The sequence below is a fragment of the Panthera tigris genome, chromosome D2 (assembly GCF_018350195.1).
Source record: "Panthera tigris isolate Pti1 chromosome D2, P.tigris_Pti1_mat1.1, whole genome shotgun sequence".
NCBI classification, from domain to species: Eukaryota; Metazoa; Chordata; class Mammalia; order Carnivora; family Felidae; genus Panthera; species Panthera tigris.
In genome coordinates, this window is record NC_056670.1 from 85,427,424 (window position 1) to 85,447,218 (window position 19,795).

Here is a 19,795-nt window from a genome sequence, read left to right on the forward strand (position 1 = left end):
CGTCTCTTCATTCTCCCTCCGTACACTAGTAGAGTCTCCTGTCCTCCAAGACCAGCCAGAAGCATTTGCAAAGGCCACTAAGTAGGGTCTGCCAGAGAATGAGACACAGATGCCCGATACCCCCCATACCAGTTAACATTGTACCAGACTTCCCGCCAAGGCAATATGTTCATTTTTTAAAATAAGGTACACAGATTGTAAAAGATTAGGTAATTATTAGCAGATCTTTAGAACTGCGTACAGAAGAAAGATAAAAGGAAATTTACAATTGCGGGTAATAAGGAGGTCCAGCAAGGCCACTGCTTAAAGCCCGACACACAAAGATGAAAGCATTGTTACACCTCAGCAGTGTCTAATTAGGAAATGTGATTTATACAAGATCCCATTCACAATAGCAAAAAAAAAAAAAAAAAAAAAAACGAAGAAACTGTAAGTTCTCTGAAACAAAGTCTAACATAAGATGTTCCAGATATTTATGGAGAAAGTTAGAATAAAACATTACTCAAGGACATTAAAAAAAGACATGAATAAGTAGAGAGACGTACAATGTTGATGAATGGGAAGACCTAATTTCGTAAAGATGCCAGTTCTCTCCAAATTAGTCTATAAACTCAAAGCAATTCCAATCAACGCTCCAAAGGATTTTTTTGTGGAACTTGTAAAATGTGTTCTAAAATTTACATGAAAGCAAAAAAGTCCAAGAATAGCCAAGACAATTCTAAAAAGGGAAGGACTTTCACTGTGAGATTATCCAGGCCAGTTATAAAGCTGCAGTCGCTACGAAGTGTGTTGGAAAGGCCCCTGAGTGCGACCAACAGACCCCCGTGCACGCACGGACGGCACCACCACGTGGTAGAGGAGGTGTGCAAATCAAAGGGGAAAATGATTACTCAGCGTTCGATAAACACCACCTCCAAGACCCTTGACTCTCCACACTGGGAAACATCATAGATCCCTGCTTCTCAACAAGGAAGGTTATAAATTCCCAATGTATCAGAGGCCTAATGGTGAAAAACAAATTAGGACGAAATATACAAGAATACTCTAAGAAAACACAGAGAAAGAAAAGAGAAAAGCATAAATCATGAAGGAAACGACTCATAAATATGACATCAAAATGTAAAATTTTGGGTATAACAGGAGACATCATCAAATTAAAAACCGGGCACAGGCTAGGAGGAAAATTGCTCTCAGTGTATGCAACCTATAAATAATTCATATCTAGGAAGTATAATGATTTTCCCACAAATCACTAATAAAAAGAAAGCGCCCAGTGGACAAAAGGCGCAAAGGCTCTGACAAGGCCCTTCGTAGGGAAGGCACCTGACCGTGCTGGGGAAGCTCACTCTAAAACAAGGGATGCCCCTGCACACCCATCAGCGTGGCAAACACTACAGCAAGCGTGACCCCGTGACGACCGGCACGCAGGGCCCGGCGGATCCGCGTGCTGCTCCGGGGTGTGCATGGCACCCTCGCTCTGGGGGCATTTTGGTGGCACCCTGTAAAGCGGGGGCACAGGGCTTCCCTCCTTCCCGCCCCACAGGCCTGGCGCCTCCCTCCTCTGTCACCTTCTTCCTGCACCAGAGGCGGATGTGCGGTGAGAGGCACAACCACAAGGTGAACGTGGGGGCAGCAGATGGAAATCCGGAAGATTCCGGTCAGGGCAACACTGCTGACCCGCTGAGCTGACCTCGGCGGCCTTCCCGCAGGGTCTCTCCCTCCATGAGGTCCTCGCCTCCGTCCCTGGAGGGACCCGGCTTTCGGTGCCTTGTATCTGATCGTACTCCCAGCCAACACCCCATCCGGCACCCACCGACAGGACAGAAAGGGAGAAAATACAACACGGATTACAGTGCATGACCCACGTGGCCCCTCGGGTGGGGCCAGTGACCCCAAGGCTTGTGGGCCACATCCTCGGAAATGTGGGGCGGCTCCCGGGGGGAATGGGGCGCTGCTGGCCCAGAGGTGCAGACCCGGCTGCTGTTGGACATCCTGGGGCGCGCAGGGCGGCCCCAAGGTCAGCGCTGCTCTGCCAGAGACTGCAACCCCGCCTCACAGCCATGGCCGGGTCACCAGTGACAGGTCACAGGCTGGGGAACATGACCCGTGGCCCCGGGGATCATTCGTGCTCAGCAGGGGTGGTATCGCCCCCAGAGAAGAAGGGTTTGGTCTGGGGAGGGGAGAGGGAGGTGAAAATCCAGATTCTGTACGATTTCATTTCTCTCATTAGGGAGAAATTGATGAATTTCATTAATTTAAATTTAATTAATTAAAATTTTAAATTAATTTTGTTTTGTTTTCCTCCTGAAGGCGGCAACAATAGGGAAAGCCTGAAAACACTGCCCTCCGTGCATATTTTAAACACACACGTCCCCTGGTTTCTGGACAGCTGCGTGGATCCGTTTCAGCCACGGCCTGAATGTGCCTCAGTTTCCCGGCGGAGGGCGTCACGGGGCAGACAGGGGAGGCGTTCACAGAGGGACTTCGGACTTGTCTATAAAGTGCCTGAGTTCGCAGGGAGAAAGCCCAGAGGTGAACAGCACGAGTCAACATGCGGAGTGAGAGACGCACTGGTATGTGATTTCCCACAACTTCGTACTATAAAAATGAAAAAAAAAAAAAAAAAAGGATACTGAGTTATTTCCAGACAAAACGGTGTGAGATGTAGATTGTTTTCAAATTCTCAGAAAACAAGAGTGGGGTGGGAGTCGCGGCAGCGAGACGGATGAAACAGGCCTTCTCTGCTCCCGCAGAGCCAGCTGCCCCAGGACCTGGTGGCTTCAAGCAGCACGCCCACGTCACCCCGTCTCCGTGAGGCCGGAATGTGCGGCAGCCATGCCGGGGCCCTGGCCCTGACGCTGAGCTGGCTTCACCTGGAGCCCACCACCCAGGACCTGCCTTCAGAAGCCCACGGTGAGGGTCTCAGAAGTCACTTCTCGGGCGGTTTGCAGGGAGGGCGCTAAGGGAGGAGTGTCCGTGAACTTGTGGGCATATTTTATTTTTAAGTAATCTCTACATCCAATGTGGGACTCGAACTCACAACCCTGAGATCAAGAGTCACGTGCTCCGACAGGGCCAGCCAGGCACCTCGCGTGGGCATATTCCTAAATTGCCAGACTTTCCCTGCACTTGACCCCACAGGGAGGAAGATGTCAACCGGAGGCCTGGGGAGGAGCCCGGTGTCCCAGCCACCACCATCCCAGCTCCAGAGGCCAAAACGGTGCGTCCTATTTATGGCCTTTCCCGGCCATGCGTGAACCCGAACGCCGTCCCTGAGCCACCTTCTTTATCCCTGGGTGACTTCCTTGGTTTATTTTAATCAGCTAATTTGAGAGCAAAATATCATGTTGCAAAATAGTTATTCTTGCAACGCAGGAGCTGGTCCACATCCTACAAAGTTAGAAATTAAATGGCTGTTCTTTTTCTGAGACATATGTTAAGCTGGTAGCTCATTAATCTTTCTGCTCTAGGACTGTAACAACTGCTGCTAAATCTTTAAGTCCTCGAATCATTTCTCTTTTATAATCCCAACGCGGGGCTCGGAGAGGAGTTCATCTTTCTTAAAGCATTCCAGGAGAGGCCGGTTCAGACAATGGGAGATGGCATATTCCCGCTCCCAAAGTTGGAAGAGACAGTGTGATAGGGCCGTGCCAGCTCTCCCGGCAGCTGTCGGACGCATCCTGAAATCAGAACTCCCGGGTCCAACCTGGCCCTCTGCTGATGCTTGACCTCTGCTGCCTGAAGAAAGTCTCAGCATGATTCTTCCTGCCCAAATAGTCCGCTGATCTACTGATATCCCATAATATTGCTCACTGATTTCTGATTATTCAACGTTGAGGGGGAAATTTAGGGGGCATCTGGGTGGCTCAGCCGGTTATGCATCCGACTTCGGCTCAGGTCACAATCTCACAGCTCGTGAGTTCGAGCTCTGCGTCGGGCTCTGTGCGGACAGCTCGGAGCCTGGAGCCTGCTTCCCATGCTGTGTCTCCCTCTCTCTGCCCCTCCCCTGCTCACACTCTGTCTCTCTCTCTCTCTCTCAAAAATAAACAAACATTAAAAAAATTTTTTTAAACATTTAAATTACTTCTAATTTATCATTATTATTGTCTCTTAATTAGCATCCCCTGCAAAATCACATCTAATAATTTCTCCAGGACTGACTTCTGGAAGTAAACCTTCAGGATCACAGGGTTTGCACCTTTGTAGAGCGCGAGGCCCCCAGAGGCTTGCACCCCACGGCATGTTCCCCGCATGTTACCGGCCCCCGAATTCATGCTCTGTCATGTTGTCACTGCTGCAGGTGAAAGTGCTGTCACTTTATTCCCATTTACTTATGCATCACGGCTGAGGTCAACGCTCTATCACGAATGCAGGACTGGAGAAGGTCCAAGAACCGCCGGAGGAAGGCGAACCCACAGCCATCCTCAGCCTCAATTTACCTGCAGCGCATCTGCCGTCTGTCAGCCACGCCCTCCCGGGACCTCAGCCCCCACCCTCTCAGACAACCAAGAACAACGGTTACCACAGCCACCGGCTGCAGCGGGGGTTCCCCCAAACTGCCCTCTCCCCTGACGCGGTCACCTCCAGCCCCTGGCACCCACACCCTGGGGGTCGAGCTGACACCTTAGATCTGTACTATGGTCAGCACTAAGAATCCTTAGTGAGCCTTCCTTCTGGGAAGCCTCCTGCCCTTTCGCAGCTGGGTGCCAGGTACCGGGCAGGGGCAGCTGGATGCCAGCGGGTCCACCCCTGCGGTCCTGGTCCTGACGCCGGCCTCTCTCCAGCCACACAGGAAGCCGGTCCTGGGGCAGAGACCTGAGCATCACAGACAGGAATGAAAGTCAAAACAATTGCTCTGTGATCTTTATTTATATTCTAGGAACCTGCTTCACATGGAAATGCAGATAATCAACAGTCGCTGATTAAATTGTCCATATGAATATTCATCAAATCACCTGGACTTTCATGGAAATTCGTTTCTTTCTCTCCAGCCATCTCTGAATAACAAAGCTTCCTTCCTTCTCCAAAGAGGGCGTCAAGGGTGGGCGGAAGGCTTTAGTGCACAATGGCATTGGGTTTCAGGGTCTAATTTGATCTTCCGATTTAAGGTAAGCTGCACCTTCAAAGTCTAACCTAATACAGTCTCTTCGTGCAATCGAGATGAGAAGGAGCAATTATTTCATATGAGAGGACGTGTATTTAATGAGTACTGAGAGAATGTTCTATTTTAAAGGATTATCATACTAAACTACAGTGCAGGAGTTTCCTAGGATAAATGTTAAACCGATGTCCACATTTGACCAAACATCTAAAGAGGAAAAGCTCCTGAAACACCTCAAACAAATAAATAGATAATACATAAAAGGCTTTGAATGCACCTGGGTTTTGAGGCCATGTCCATGTCCGTGCGAATGTCCGTTCAGCCCACACCTCTGGGGGTGCAGCACTCACATGGGGTGTGGCTCAGGGGACACGTACCATTAGGGTTTGCCCTGCCCTCGCTTTCCTCCACTGGCTCACAGCACCGGCCTCCTCCTCCGTGCTCCCCAAACCTGCCCTCAGCTTTGCTCCAGGCCAGGGACAGGAGGAGGAGGAGGATGACTGGAGGTCAGGAGGACCTTCAAAGGTCGACCCCCTAGGCCCTCCCGCACCCACCCCTGTGCACCCCAGCCCCCCACCCCCACGGGCGAGAGGCTACTGGTCTGCCGGTGCCGTGAACCCTCGCACACCCACAGGGGAGGCCCGCTCGGTCCGTCTGGCCCGATGAGCCAAGGGACCAGCAGCCACGCTGTGGAGACAGCTGAGCCCTCTCAGCCCCTGGGGTCCCCGGCCAATCCCAGGGCCTCCTCTGTTGGACTGACTCAGCGTGCAGACATCTGTGTCCCCAAGGACCCCCGACCCAGGGCTGCACGGGAGCAAACCTTCCCTCGGTGGGACATCGGCGGTCACACCTCTGTGGTCTCAGGGCCCCAGCCTTCCCGCCAGCTGCACCCCAGAACCCCAGCCTTCCCCACCCCCTGATCTCCCCCATCCCTCTCCCCCAGCTGCTCCTTCCAGAAAAATATCCCAAATTCACACTCCACTGTATATTTAGTTCTACAGAGAAAACTGGGTCGCTGCATGGGGAGGTACAGGCGTGCGCCCCCTCTGCCTCCCCTCCCCACTTGCTCCCAGGCCCGTTCCCTCCAAGCTGGTGCCCTGACCTCACAGGGCAAGGCCTCCTGCAGGCAGAGGGCTGACCAGGAGCCCTGAGGCAGGGACCAGGATTTCCATGTCCCCCGGCAGGGACCTGGTGCAGTGTCAGGCCCGGGTCAAGTGACTCATCTTGGTGACGGCGATGCCTTCACCTCAGTAGTAACTGTTCCGACCAAAGAGCCAGCGTTCGCCCCGCGCCTCGGCCGCATCAGACCGACTCTGAGTCCGCACTGGGTCACACGATGCAGCCTCTTCACTAACCCCGAGTGACAGAGCACGAGTCAGGTGCTTGGCCAGCCACGAGGCCAGAGGACAACGACGCAGTGATCTCCCGAGAGCCCAGGGCAGACAAGGATACCCTGTCACCCACCTCGGGGAGCCATGGGGCAGGAGGAGGGCAGTCTGCAGGCTCAGGGCTACGCGGCTGCGCCCCGTTGGCAGCGGATGCTCACCGTGTCCTGGGCTGAGTTTAGGCCTCATCAGGACTTGTAGAGCTGCTCCCTCGAGGCCCCTACACGTGAGGGCGCGTGGCTGGGCCGCGGATCCTGGCTCACAGCTGTGCTGTCGGAGCCCTGGCGTCCCGTCAGCGATAGCAACATACAGAATTGTCTGAAAAATCAAAAATCAAAATGTGATCGTGCAATCAGTGTGCAATTTCTACTGTTTCTATTCCTACTCCACATGCTCGGGGGAAGTACGGCAGGACAACACTGGGTCACGGGAGTGAAGACACGGGAGCCACGGGCCACCCTCCCACCGGCTCGGGAAGACGGGGCACATCCAGGGGAGAAAAGGAAACTGTAGGAAAAGAAGCTCCCGGAGCGTTCCCCCACCTCAAGGCCACGGAGGGGCCAGGCGTGTTCATGTCCCGCAATCACGGAGCCCAGACGGCCAAGGATGTGGCCCGAACTCCGGGGATGGGGGCCCTGGGGCGGAGGTACTGGAAGGCGCCTGGTCAGGGAGCCACCACCCCGCCACCGAGGAGGAGGCGTTTCCAGGTCCGGCAGGGTCCTGCGTCCTGGTTACTGTCCCCCCGGGGCTGGTGCAACCCTCTACCTGCCCAGGGCCTTTCATGGACTGTCCTGCGGCCTCAGAAACCTGCACTGGGTCGGGGAGGCGGGGAGCGGCGGGGGGAGGCGAGACCGTGCACCCACAGGCAAGGGCCGATGCTAGTGACCCCAGCCCCGGCAAGGACCCCGCCCCCTGCCCCACAGCAGATCCTATCGCGGTACCGATTCACTCTGTCATGCGCCCACCCACTCGCTGGGAGGCCCCCGACACGCGCCATGCCCCCGGCAGCAGACTCACGCGGCTGCCATGGGAGCTCCTGAGGCCGGCGTGTCCTGACACCTGCAGAACCAGGGTCCCCCACCCCGGTCACCCACCAGGCCGCACCTGCCCCCCATGGGCCTCCGTCTGTCAAGATCGGGATTCTCCTTGGCCACGTTTTCCCGGGGAAATTGGCCCTCTCCCCACTTCCTTCCCAGGGTCTGGCCCCCTACAAGGCCTCGGAGATTTCGGACGTGAATGAGGTGACCACCAACGGCACTTCTGGCGGCTTCCCCAGGATGCGGAGGGCCCTGCGCTTGACAGGGGTCTGTCCTGTCCCCAAGCACAGTTCTTAATCTTGACATAAACCCCCGTTAAGCCCCTTCGTCTACCTAAAATAACAGCCAAACTTCAAAACTGGGTGCACAGGGGGCACCTGCGGGGCTCAGTCGGTTAAGCGTCTGACTTGGCTCAGGTCATGATCTCGTGGTTTGTGAGTTCGAGCTCCGCGTCGGGCTCTGTGCTGGCGGCTCGGAGCCCGGAGCCTGCTTCGGATTCCGGGTCTCCCTCTTTCCCTGCTCCTCCCCTGCTCACGCTCTGTCTCTCTCTCAAAAATAAGCAAACATTAAAAAACTAAAAAAAAAAAAAAAAAAAAGCTGGGTGCACACGCAAAACACTTTGGAAACCCGGCTCCTTAGGCCCAGAGAATCGCACTCGGGACACAGGGAAGCTGGATCCATCAGAGATAAATAAGTCACATTCACAGGCACCAGGGCTGAGGACTTGGACACGTGTCCCCACACAGGGAGACAGCAGCATCACCCACTCCCGAGTCCCCAACCACGTGGCCAGGCAAGAAGCACCATTCCCACGAAAGGCTTCTCTTCAGAAGTTCAGACGACCCATCAGCACACGGGCTGCTGGTGCCGGGCTGCGTTTCCCGGTTCTGTGCACGGTCTTCAGCACCTTGACCGTGAATTTATGGCCTCCCCGTCCCCACTGGAACGTCCTCCTTGAAGGGAGGGGCCCCCTGCCCATGCCCCACACACCCACTCATTAACAGCAGGCGTCCTCCCCGCGGCACTCAGCTCCCTAGGGAGGAAGGTGTCCCCACAGAGGGGCAGCGCGGACGTCCGCGGGAAGGGCATTACTCTGCCATGCATCGGGGACCCAGGAACCGGGTCTGTCACCGGGCCGGTGAGTCACCAGGGCACATGGGTCCTGCTGACCAGCTTCACCCACCTGGAGCCACAGCCTCTTTCTGAGGGCCGGACGCGTCGGGCAGCGTGCCGTACCTCGCGCCCGCAGCCCTGGGCTGAGCCGGGACCTCCAGGAAAGCGCACCCTCTCCCAAGCGGTCGGTTCTGGAACCCGCTCCGGATGCCACGCCAGCCCAGCGTCCTGCCTCCTTGGCTCCCCGCCACGCGGGAGGCGCGGCTCCACCCGCAGGAACGAGGCTAGGCAGTGAACGTGCTACCCCAGTCCCCAGCCCGCGCTGACTGGTTCGTGGCGGTCATTTCCACGTGCACACGGACAAGATTCTCCCCGACCAGACCCCGGCCAGACGCTAGCCGGACAGGCCCAGCCCTCCCTGCATCGCTGCAGCGGCGTGAACCGTTTCTCACAGCTCAAGGCCCAACCCTCGGATGACCCCGGTGCCCGCGGCGCCTGCCTGGGAAAGCTCAAGGCTGCCCGGAGGGCCCTGCGTCCCCAGCAAGCCCTGTTGGCGTCCTGGGGACCACACCCCGCCTGGGAAAGGCTGTCTCTCCCTCCCTCCGTCACCCACACCGAGCGATCCTGCAACACCAGCTGGGCATCCCACCGCTCAGTTCTGGCACCGTCTCCCTGGAGGGGGCATCAGACCCCACGGCTAAGGCCTTGGTCCCACGGGGCTGCCCCTCCCCCACTGCTGACCCCAACTGCACCTGTGCTTTCGATCCACCTGCTGCGGACGGCCCGAGAGTGGCTCGCGGAGCTCAGAGAAACGCCCCGTGGTGCACCCGTTCAGGGCTTCGCGGGAGGACGTGGACGAGCAGCTGACGAAGGGGCGTGTGGGGCGAGACGTGGAAGGAGCTCCCGGGCCCGGTTCCGGAACCTGGAAGAGCCCTGAGCCCCACAGCTCCAGACTCGTGGGCGTGTTGGGTCCTCACCAAGCCCCCCCCGACCCCGCCCGGAGGATGGGGTGCAGGCGGGGCCGCGAGCTGGCAGCTCCCACCGCCTCCTCACGAGGAAGGATCGTCACAGCGCCTGGAGGCTCCGAGGGACGCGGGGCCCCGTGCCAGCGCCTGGGGCAGAGCCCAACACGCGTGTCTCCTGTCACTTCGCCTGCCGCTCTGCCAGACCGTTCTCTGCGAGCCCGGCCCACCACACCTGCTCGCCCTCCTCTACAAAGATCTTCCCCGCCACAAGCTGTCGCGGGTCACAATCTAACCAGGTCCGGCCTCGTGACCTCTGGGAACACGTTCTGTAATCGCGAACCGTCTCCGAGCCCGGGGAGCCGAGCGAAGTCTCCAGCCCTCACCGAGAGCCCGCGGCCGTCTCTGCCGTTGGGGCGCACGGTCGGGGGCAGGCTCGGCTCCGTGTTTCACTCTCAGGCCCAGGAGGCACAAACCGGCTGGATCTTCGCTGTTCTGTAAGGAATCTGCACTAAACCACTGAAGAAAGACGGGTCTCTGGCAGGAAGAAAGCCACGGTGGCCCGTAACGCCGGCCTCGGCTGGTTTTCTCCCGACGGTGAGGTGCTATGCAACCCGCCCCCCCCACCCCTGCCCAGCGTCCCCACCCCCCAGTCTGTCCTGCTTGGGAGGGAAGAGCGGCCCCCCGGGCGGTTATAAGGTTGGCGCTCCAGGGGACAGACCCCTCAGACGCCTGGAGGAAAGGGCTGAACCACATCCCCGCGAGGCTCCCTCACACTCATATCTGGACGGGTCTGTCTCAGCGGGGCTCCTGCCAAACCACGGTCGGGGGCAGGGCCTGGGGTGCAGATGGTTTCAAGGGGGACACAGGCAGGCGGTGAGAGAGGCAGGACAGACAGACCCAAGCAATGGACTGCTGTCACTTACAGAGGTGGCCACTCAGCCATTATCACGAGTGTCCAGGCGACAGTCTGCACTTTGCCCTCGGAGAGCAAGAGGGAGGCCGCGAGCCTGGGACGGTGGGGACAGCGCAGCACCGCAAATCTCCTGGGCGTCTATGCAGCACAGCCAACCCGGTGAGCCTCCTGGTTACACTGTAACTGTCACACCTTTACGTCTGTTTGTTTGTTGTTTTGAAGTATCATTTCCATGAAGTAGCGGTTATTAGAGTCTTAATTATGGAGAATTATTCCCAACTTCATCAAGACCCATAGGTGCAACGTACTTAAGCTATTAAAATTTTGAAGGAAATGATTGCCCTGAGTTAAATCTCCAACGTGGAAAGGCGAGCTTGATGTCTTGGATCTCCGCGAGACCGTGGCCTGGCGGCGGCGACCGTGAGCACCGGCCACGCACGGCAGGGGCCGGGCTCTCCCGGCGGTCCCCGCGTCTCTGCCCCGGGGACCAGACGCGCCAGAGCTGAAAACCCCAGAGCCGCCCTCAACCAACGCTGGTGGCGGCAGTCAGGTGAACAGCCCAGCCCCTCACTTGCGGGAGAGGCCGGCTCCAGACCACGTGCCCGATGGCCTCCCAATCCCGCCAGGACCACTGCCCACCCCCAGCGGCTGCTCTCCTCCTGCTCTTCCCACACCCGGCTCCTTCCCTGGATCAGCCCCCAAAAAGGCCCTAGCTCTCCAATCTGTGTGGCACACCTGCTGCTGTTTCAATAAACTGTGTCCTTAAAAATTAACATAACGTAACATAACAACATAACATAACATGATGACATGACGTAACAACATAATGTAACGTGATAACGTAACACGATGACATGACATAGCGTAACATAACTAACGTAATAAAGTAACACAATGACGTGACATAACGTAACATAACAACATAACTAAGGTAATAACGTAACACGATGACGTGACATAACGCAACATAACAACATAACGTACCGTGATAACGTGACATAAGCTATGTCCTGCTGAGCTAAGCCCTCGGCCCGTGTTTGGAAACAGAAAACCCTTCATTGTAGCAGCACGATTATGACTTTTAAAAAAGTGACCCTGAGGCAGAGAATGATGAAAAGGACACAGATTGCTCAAAAATTGCCGGTTCCCGGCTTCAGAAGCCTCGCGCCTCCACGCGGGACTGCAGCGCACAGCAGCCACACTGAGGAAGCCGGGACGTGGACGGTGGTCGGCCACAAGGCCAGGACAGGGGCATGCAGCTGGTGTCCGGGTTTTCTGCATCTGGAATCATCTCACAGAGCGGGCCAGGGAGGCGCACAAGGGGGTCGGGACGGCAGACAGGTCGGGAATGCTCAGTGCAGGGTGTCCACGGAGGTCACGGGTGTGGGTGGGTCCCCAGGGAGAAGGGGCAAGGGTCAAGGCGGGAGGCGTGCAATCAGGGGCAGACGGGGAGTGAAGTCATCACAGAGAGGCAGGGGGAGGGCCCGCTGACCGGTGCCTGAGGGCAAGGTCCCCCCTGTGCCCTATGGCTCTCCGTGTGGCCTGTGCCAGCTCCTGAACTCCAGCTTCTCATCATAAAACAAGGACAGTAATATTTCCTCAGGTTGGTGCAATCGATGGGATGACATGCAAAGTGGCGAGTGGCAGGGTGGAGGGAGGTTCAAGTTCCTGGCACCACGGCCACCCAGGGATACTTGTTACCTGCTGTAGGCCAGGCTCCCCAGGAAGCAGGCTGGGACGGCGTCTGGGGGCAGGACGGTGTTGGGGGCTTTTGGGGAGGGAGGGAACAACTTCGGGCACTAGAGCCGACACAGTGACCCAAACAGTGGCCACGGCCAGGCCCCCAGGAGCCGATGTGGCGGGCAGACATCCGGATCCGGGCCACACTGGCCACCCCACCCGGAAAGGACGTGGCCTAGGCAGGTCCCAGAGCGGAGGGCCCGTCGACGTCCACACTCCCATATCTGGGAACAGGACCTTCCTCGAAAGGCCCCGGGTCTTCACGCCGCCGTCTGTCACGGTCCCCCAGCCCCGTGGAGCCAGAGAAGAGCTCTAGACGTAAACAGAAGGACCAGTCTCCCTGGTGTCTTCCGTCCCTGACGATGGCAGAGAAGAGGAGGAGTCACCTGGGCTCCCAGGTAAGAGGCCCCAGGGCCTGAAAGGAACTTTGCTTGACGGGAAACAGTCTGGAAACATAGAACCAAGCGAACGGGCGCATCAGCGAAGTTCTCTGGGCTACAGACTGGCAAGACAAGTGCCGATCCCCGTAGCTCGACTGATGGTCAGGGACGTAAGACAGACAGCGGCCGGACACCCGTGGCTGGACAGCATCACTCTGCGTTCACAGGCGCAGGACTGCTGGGGCCCTGGCTCCCAAACAGCAGCTCCCGAACGCTGCCCGGACATCTCGAACCCAAACCCGCTCTGCTTTGTCAAGACGCGACACCCTCGGCGCAAGACCGGGAGCCTCGCGCCAACTTGCCACGTGTGGACGGAGCGCATCGGGCACCCAGCACAGGGGACATGGCCCCGTCCTTCAGGACCGCGTCTCCAGGAGCCACGGCAGCACCAGAGCAAGGCCGGCCAATGCCTCTGTCAGGCAGCCTTCTGGAAGCTTCTTCCTGGAGAATACACCACCAGCCACCAGAGCAGGGGGCCCGGGGGTTCCCCTGCACCAGGATCACACGTGTGTGTGGCTTGTAAAGTGCCCACTCTCTGTGCGTGGTGTTTCCCAGGACCAGCTCCCTCCTTGAAGGCCGGGTGCTGCCACGCAGCCCACGGCGTGAAGCGGCCGTGGCTTCAAGTTCCCCTCGTGGACATGGAGACAAAGGGACAGAGCAACCGTCACAGAGGCCTGCTGGCGCTTCTGCAGAAATGACCCTCGCGAAGGAACCCGGCTGTGTGGGCATCAGCCCAGGGGCGCCTGAGCCGGCTTGCTCACTGCGCTCCCTCCTGCCGACCTCGGTTCCCACTACAGGAAAGGCTTCTCCGTGGTCCGCCTCAGTTCCCCGCTGGTCCCGGGGGGTCTGGAGCCTGTGTCTGTGGTCTGTAGGATGTCGGCCTCCCAAAGGCATCCAGTCCTGAGCCCGGAACCTGTGAACATGTCCTTACACGTCAAAAGGGACCTTTCGGATGTGATTAAACTGGGGATCTGGAGGTGGGAGGTGACCTCGGGCCGTCTGGGTAGGTGTGACGCAGGACAAGTGTAGTAGCCGGGGGTCCCCGCAGACACAGAGCCAGTGGGACATACGTGGATATACAGAGAGACGGTTCTCGTGAGGATTGCCTCGTGGACTTTGAGGCTGAGAAGTCCCACCGTGTGCCGTCTGTAAGCTGGAGACCCCGGAGAGCTGGGGGCTGGTCCCGGTCCAAACCCAAAGGCCTGAGGCCCAGGGGACCGATGCCCGTGGGCAGGACAAACCGGGCATCCTGCAGGAAAGAGCCAACAGCGGCCCCTCCGCAGGGTGGATGGGGCCCACGTACACCAGGGAGGGGGCTGGTCTTTGCTCAGTGACGGAATCCAACACGAATCTCTTTCGGGAAGACGCTCACAGACGCACCCCGACGTCACGCTGCCCAGCTGTCTGGGCTTGTCTGTGTTCACACAGGTGGACACAAGAGTAACCTCATGGCAGGTCAGGGGGCCTCCCAGGGCGGCCGGAGGCCAGAGCCCCGTGGGAGGAGGTCACAGCCCCGTGGGAGGAGGCTGGAAGCTGTCCACAACTGGCTTGGAAGGCGGAGGAGAGGCAGGGGGCTGAGGGGGTAGAGCCAAGGAGGTAGATCTCCCCGAGAGCTCCGGGAGGAAGGACAGAGGACGCGGCACGGTCGGCACCTTGACCTTAGCCCTGCTCCCAGGGCTCAGACTTCCCGCCCGCGGGATGGTCCGCTGATGCGTCTGTATCTTTAAGCCGCTGAGTCTGTGGTAATTCTGTAGCAGCAGAAACCGCTCACAGGCTGCCTGTAATCCTTTATTTAAAAGTTCCCTTTTTTCTGGCACTTTTTAAGTGGCCGCCAGAAGCCGGGAATTCTCAGAAACCATCTTACACGCAGTTCACTTTTTTTTTTTTTTCTGGCTAAAATCAGGTCCCTGCTTAGTCTAAAAGAACATTCTACCGTGCTCCATGCTGATCTAAATTCTAAGGAGGTAGATGAATCTTTGTAAACTGCACAGTAACAGGCAGGTCTTGATGATGAAAGTCATTTAAATTAAATTATTTATGCAGAGACGTGAAGCCAAGAGGAATTTCACAGCAGCAATACCAGCAGCTAAAGATGCGGGCTCGCCGGGCAGCAGGTCAGGGGACGGCCGCGCGAAGCCCCAGACCCTCAGCGCCCTCAGCGGCCAGGCTGACGGGTCTCCCGCCGGTGGGGCGTGCAAGGGTCTCAGGTGCTTCCAAATTCAAACAAGAATCAACACTTCCGCCCTCTGGCCGTTTGGTGCGCGGCGGGCTGGCGGTAATTACTTAGCCGGTCACGCTCTTCCCTCTGGAAGTCGTGACGCTCCGGCCACAGCCCCCCAAAACGTCTACCGGGCTTTAAGGGCCGGGTGGGCCCGCGTGCCACGTCAGACACTTCCCGTGTTGGGATGGGGACGGACGGGACGACAGTGACACGCACAGGAGCGCGCACATCCTGCCACGATCAGGCCTCAGCGAGGCTTCCGTCAGCCCCCTCGAGGGTGAAGACCCGCAGACCCGCTCCGATGCCGGCCAGGGACAGGCCCCACTCCCCAAAGCAAGGGAGGCCTGGCCCGTCTTGAAAGGCCAGCAGGCCTCCCCCCGGGGAAGAGGAGGAAGGGGAGGGTCGGGGGGCCCTGCTGGTGCAGCTGCCCAGAGGACAGGAAACTGCAAAGGTGCGTCAGGGCCGCGGGAAGCAGACGGCTTGAGCCTCCCGCCAGGCACACCGCCAGGTGTTCCGGAAGTGGAGTCCGCCCCACGCGGAGCAGTGAGTCCCGAGTCACGAGTCACGGCAGATCAGACCTTCTCCACCTCTGCTTCCAGGTTTGCTCGAAACGTGACCTTCACCTCCCGGAGGGGAGAAGGCGGCTCAGACCTCCTTGAAACCAGTAGGGAAGCGAAAACCAGGTCAGACTGACTCAAAGCGAACACAGTCAACAGATGGTGACGAAGCAGCGTGCAGGGGCCCAGCGTGCAGGTGTGGGGCCCAGCAGGCCGGCCGAAGAGCGCGGTCAGCCAGCCGGAGGAAGGTGCTCGGGGAGAGGGCCCCCGACGGGGCTGCGACTCCAGATCAGCAAGCCGCCGCGCAGCGAGGGAGGGGACCCCGTGACCCTCCCCGTCCTCCTTCTGACGCCTGCCGGTGGCCAGCAGCGGACAGCTCAGCCTCTCCGGGCTGGGAGAGGTGCAGTGGGTGGGGGACTGCTACAGACTGAAGGTTGGTGCCCCCCAGATTCACCAAGGATGAACGGTGCCTAACCCCCAAGGATGGCCTTGGGAGGTGACAAGGTCCCGAGGGTGGAGCCTCTACGACGGGGATTAGTAAGTACCCTGATAACAGAGACCCCACAGGGCCCCCTCGCCCCTTCTGCCTCATGAGGGCAGAGAGGGCTGGTGGCATCCTTGAACCGGGACGTGCTCTCTCCAGGCACCTGTCTGCTGACACCCAGGTGTGAGGACACCAGTCTGCTGGCACCAGGTCTTGGACTTCCAGCTTCCAGAATTATGGCTCTCCACCCCCACAGGAGGCTGTGGTGGGCTTATTCGAATAATCCCACAGTCACGTAAGGACCTGAAACCCGCAGGACAGGAATAAGCAAGCACAGGCACACGATACTGGGCTGTTTGGGTAGCGGCCTCATCAGCGGGCACGATCGGCCATCGGAGGCTCCCGACTGTGCCGGAACTCGGAGCCTTTACCGTGGGCCTTTACCACATGTCCCTCCTTGTTCTCTCCCTCTCTTCCTAGATGCCTCCACCATCAGACGCCCCCAAGATCAAATTCCAGGTGGTCCTTTCCTGTCTTGACCAGCTTACGAGACAATGTATTTGGCTGATGGAGAGCAAACCTAACACGTAACACTTCCCTTGACGTCTTAAACTGTTCCCGAACACCTTCTTGGGGGAAGGGAACAAGGAGTGGTTGACGAGAATGAGAAAAATCTGGCGTTCGGATTTTTGTCAAATATTAGAAAACACTTACATCTCCACCTCGCACTAGATGTACTATCTTGGTCAGGCGGGTGCTGTGCGGCCCATTGGGGCAGAACACTCTGGTGGAAAATTCTGACAGCCATTTCTGGGCAAACAGTCGCCTCTGGTCTGGCGACAAGATGGCCCCAAGGCCCACGGAGCGCACGGCCACATACCGCTGCGTTGGCTGGAGGGGTGAGGGGACGTTGTCTCACATTCGCCAGTGTTGAGTGCGCACACCTCTCCCGAGACAGAGTCCTGGCGTCCTCAGAGCTGGAGGCAATTTTCACGGTCTCGTTGACCCACAAATCCCCTCGGCTTGTCCATCATTTGAAGCTCATGGTTTTTTCCCAAATGGTTGAAAGTTTACGTGTATTTCCTGAAAGAAGTTCTCTTGTCCAAATAGTAGAAAATAGTCACAGAAATTGTTTAAGATAAATTACCAAACGATGCATCCCATAATGAAGTGATCAAGTTTAATGACGTTCTGGCTCCGTCTGTAAAAGCAGCAAGGAAGGGAATTTTCTTCAATTGTCAGGAGCACGTGAACCACACCACCGAGCCGCCGAGCTCTCTGGGCAATTTCGGAAGCCACATCGGCTCAACGTGCCGATCCTCGATCCAGTGACCAGCCCCCGAAGTGAATGAAAACAGGCCCGGTCCTGAAGCTGACAGAAACCACTTGAGCTGGCACAATGGTCTTCCTAGAGACGTTTCTTTGCACGTCCGCCAACGGCCAGTGCATGCGCCAGGCTGCCCCCAAGTGAACACGTCCACTGACTGGGAGTGACCTTGGGCTGGAGGCTGCACCCCCCCCCCAGGGGGACCGGGAGACATGAGCTGCGGCCCCCTCCCCAGAGGCCCAGCAAACGCATCTCCAGCCAGCGGCCCTGAGCGCACCTCGGTGCTGACTCCCGTCTGGTCTTCCCAGCCACGCTGACCAAACGTGAACGGGCACAGGGCCGTGGCCATGTCCACCATCGGCTGTGTCTGCTGAGCTGGCCCCGTCCCGCCCCTTCAGCTCTGTCACTACAAGGGAAGGGCATCCTCTCACTCGGTCCACAAGTGAGACGAATGAGCCCTCGGGCCACAGCCATCCCTCGGCTGCAGCAGGCAGAGGAAGGTCCCCCCAGACAGGGGCGTCCCCCTAAGTCCTCGCCTCTGCAGACGCACATCACCCCTCCAACGGGTAAAATTTCCTTTGGTGTCACGTCTGCACGACTTACAAAACCCTCCCCCACACCTGCACCCGAGCTCTGCCGACCACGGGAGCACCTGCTTGTGTCTGGGCCTCAGTCAGGGCCAGAGCGGGGAGCACACGTGGAAAAGCCAAGGCCGAGTCAGCCTGAGGTCACTACAGCCTCACGGCCTCCCATCGAGTCCTGGTGGGGACATGGCGGGACGGTGACGACATCGGATCCCCTGCACAGTGAATGCAGCTGGGGCTCTGAGCCACGAACCGGGGGGGGGGGGCCTGAACATCAACTACTTGATTTCCACTACTTTAAATCAGACGTGACTCCCAACCCATCCCCCCGGCAGGCTGGGGGAGGCCAATGTGACTCCTTATCGGGGTCCCCCATGGGTCATCCTACAGACAGAAGCACAGGAGACCCCATCCAGCTTTCCCCTGAAGCGGGACGCCGAAGGCACCCGCTGCGGAGCGAGAACCGCCGCACAGCCAGGGTCCTGGGCATGTCAGGAGAACGGGGACCCAGCCTCCGGGGCCACACCCCTAGCTCGGCCGCACACACGTCTGCGTTCTCCGGGTGCTGAAGTGCAGGTGTCTGGGAGCAGGTGAGTGGCTTCCGCCCGTGGGCGACTGGACCCGGGTGACAGCTGATCGTGGTGCAGCCCCTGGAGAAGGGTTTGGGGTTTCCCGCAAAGTTAAATAGACACCACACGACCCCACAACCCACTCCCGGGTGTTTGCCCTGAAACTGTGAAGACCCACGTTCACACAACCCTGCCCGAGACTGCTCACTGCAGCTGTATTCCTACCGGCCAAACCAGAAACAACCACAGTTCCTCAGCAAGCAAGTGGGTGGGCAGAGCAGACCATGCGTCCACACCGCAGGGGGGGCAGAGTGGTTCGGCTGTCCACACCGAGGAGAAGTAACTACTCAGAACAGCAGGAACAAACCGCCAACTCGCGTCCGGGGGGACGACTCGCCAAGAGAAGGAGCTGAGCCAGCCTCAAACCCTCCCCCCTGGAGCAAACATCCTCAGAAAGACAAAACCGCAGCATTGGGAAGGTGTCCGTGGTGGCCCCAGGGTCAGGCCTGAGGACACAGGCTGAATCCTCGCCCATGTCACAAATCACAGACCTGTCACCTAAAGAAGACACATGATTTTACTATACGTTACTTTTTTTTAACGTTTTGTTTACCGTTGAAGGGGAGCGAGGCCACGACCAGGGGAGGGGCAGAGGATCCGAAGCGGGTTCTGTGCTGTCACGCTGGAGCCTGATGCGGGGCTCGAGCCCAGGAACCAAGAGACCATGACCTGAGCCAAAATCGAAGTCCGGCTTTCAACCCACTGAGCACCCCCCCCCACCCGGTGCCCCCATACATTACTTTTAACTCTAAAGCCATATTTAGAAAGAACAACCCAGAATAAAGGGTGAGTGAGGAGAAGATTAATCGCCCAAGACGGCAGTGCCCTCCCAGGCAGGGGACGGCCCCCAGGGGTGCGGTTCTGATCCCCGCCCCATTCCCTCTGACCCGGAGACGCTTCCATGGCTCCCCGCATCCACGGCCACACCTCTGGCCCCTGGAGGGACCAGCCCTCCCGCCTCACCCCTCTTTCAGCAGAGTCCCTCCGCCCAGGGCCACCAAGGCCCTCTGTGTCCCCACCTGCACGAGGTCGGCGTCCCCACTGATCCAATTTCCGGGCACCTACCAGGGGGTCCTGCTCCTCTCACCATCATGGTGCCTCAGCGTACGTCCCGGCTTCGTGGACCCGCAGGGCACGCCCCCTGGCGTCGCGGAGCCGCAGGGCACGCCCCCCGGCGTCGTGGGGCCGCAGCGCACGTCCGGCGTCGTGGGGCCGCAGGGCCCGCCCCCTGGCGTCGTGGGGCCGCAGCGCACGTCAGGACTCCTGGGGCCTCAGGGCACGCCCCCTGGCGTTGGGGCG

At 58.4% G+C, this 19,795-nt stretch overlaps 1 long non-coding RNA gene across 1 annotated transcript; it reads right to left on the reverse strand.

The window, feature by feature from the left end:
• Positions 1 to 472: 472 nt before the first annotated feature.
• Positions 473 to 19,136, reverse strand: LOC122232063. Its single transcript, XR_006209390.1, has 3 exons — positions 19,050 to 19,136; positions 6,648 to 6,804; positions 473 to 2,598 (listed from the first exon to the last, which is right to left on the reverse strand). It is a non-coding gene; the product is annotated as an uncharacterized LOC122232063 (long non-coding RNA).
• Positions 19,137 to 19,795: the final 659 nt, after the last annotated feature.